This window comes from Glycine soja, chromosome 13 (genome assembly GCF_004193775.1).
Source record: "Glycine soja cultivar W05 chromosome 13, ASM419377v2, whole genome shotgun sequence".
Lineage (NCBI taxonomy): Eukaryota > Viridiplantae > Streptophyta > Magnoliopsida > Fabales > Fabaceae > Glycine > Glycine soja.
The window spans coordinates 4,303,891-4,305,975 of NC_041014.1; the positions used below are offsets into that span (position 1 = coordinate 4,303,891).

The 2,085-nt window shown below is 40.6% G+C and overlaps 1 non-coding gene across 1 annotated transcript; it reads right to left on the minus strand.

Annotated features, from left to right (window-relative positions):
- Nucleotides 1–974: 974 nt before the first annotated feature.
- Nucleotides 975–1,081, minus strand: LOC114382895. Its single transcript, XR_003660351.1, has one exon. It is a non-coding gene; the product is annotated as a small nucleolar RNA R71 (small nucleolar RNA).
- Nucleotides 1,082–2,085: the final 1,004 nt, after the last annotated feature.

The window sequence follows — 2,085 nt, forward strand, 5'->3', positions numbered from 1 at the left end:
GTTTGGTCAGATTTGAAAGTTCCAAAAAAGTAGCGAATTTTATTTTTGTCAAAACTTCAAACGGACATAACTTTTGCTCCGATTATCAGAATCGCTATTATTATATATGTATTTGGGGTAGAAAAAAATTTCCTACGCCGTGGCAGCCTATGACTGAGGTCTCTATCGTCCAAAAAAGGTGATTCTGTCAAAAGTTTTTTATTTTTCAAGTTTTATTCTCTTATTTTTCTTAACTTACCAATTTTAGCTTCTATAGTTAGACTTTTAATTTTTGTTTGAAATTTTATGTGCTATCTTCTAATCATTTTATAAGGTTGCTCACAAAATTTCAAGTCATTTGGACATCATTTGATGGTAGTTGTAGTTCAAACCTACACTGTTACTTGCATAAGAAGACAACTAATTGTGCATGCTGAATTTAGTGTATGACTAGAGGAAATCCATCTGACTTACAACCCTTTGATCCTGAGATAGATAGGACATTTCATAGATTAGTTACACATCATTTAGTACCTTTTGAGCATCCTGAGCATTCTGTTATTGGTGATTTTGAGCATTATAGTTTTGAGCATTCTGATTTTGAACATTCTGAGAACATGGCACACCCTCCACCCCATGAGAGGACTCTAAGGGAATTGGCTGCACCTGATTTCACCTACGAAAGCTTGTGCATCCAATATCTTGTTGAGGATTTCTAATATGTTCTTAAAACTGGACTGATCCATTTGCTTCCAAAGTTTCATGGCCTTGCAGGTGAAGACCCACACAAGCATCTGAAAGAATTCCATATTGTCTGCTCCACCATGAAACCACCAGATGTCCAGGAGGATCACATATTTCTGAAGGCCTTTCCTCATTCTTTAGAGGGAGTGGCAAAGGACTGGCTATATTACCTTGCTCCAAGGTCCATCACGAGCTGGGATGACCTCAAGAGAGTATTCTTAGAAAAAAATTTCCCTGCTTCCAAGACCACGGCCATCAAAAAAGATATTTCAAGCATTAGACAACTTAGTGGAGAGAGCCTATATGAATACTGGGAGAGATTTAAAAAATTATGTGCTAGTTGCCCTCACCACTAGATTTCAGAGCAGCTTCTCCTCCAATATTTTTATGAAGGACTCAGCAACATGGAGAGAAGTATGATAGATGCTACCAGTGGTGGAGCCCTTGGAGACATGACCCCTACTGAAGCCAGAAATTTAATTGAGAAGATGGCTTCCAACTCCCAGCAATTCAGTGCCAGAAATGATGCTATTGTCATTAGAGGAGTGCATGAGGTAGCCACGAATTCATCTTCATCAGGTGAGACTAAGAAGCTTGAAGGTAAACTAGATGCCTTGGTTAACCTGGTAACCCAACTGGCCATGAATAAAAAATCTGCACCTGTAGCCAGACTCTGTAATTTATGCTCCTCTGCCGATCACCACACAGACCTTTGCCCTTCTATGCAACAATCTGAAGCAATTGAACAGCCTGAAGCTTATGCTGCAAACATCTACAACAGACCTCCTCAACCTCAGCAGCAAAATCAGCCACAACAGAATAACTATGACCTCGCCAGCAACAGGTACAATCCCGGATGGAGGAATCATCCCAACCTTAGATGGTCAAATCCTTCACAACAGCAGCAACAACAACAGCCTTATTTTCAAAATGTTGCTGGCCCAAGCAGACCATACGTTCCTCCACCAATCCAGCAGCAACAGCAACAACCCCAGAAACAGCAAACAGTTGAGGCCCCTCCGCAACCTTCCCTTGAAGAAATTGTGAGGCAAATGACTATGCAAAACATGCAGTTTCAACAAGAGACCAGAGCCTCCATTCAGAGCTTAACTAATCAGATGGGACAGTTGGCTACACAGTTAAATCAACAACAGTCCCAGAATTCTGATAGATTACCTTCTCAATTTGTCCAGAATCCCAAAAATGTGAGTGCCATTACATTGAGGTCAGGAAAGTAGTGTCAAGGACCTCAACCAGTAGCATCTCCCTCATCCGCAAATGAACCTGCCCAACCTCACTCTACTCCAGAAAAAGATGATGACAAAAATTTAAAGAGTAAGTTACCTAACAATTTCTATGCAG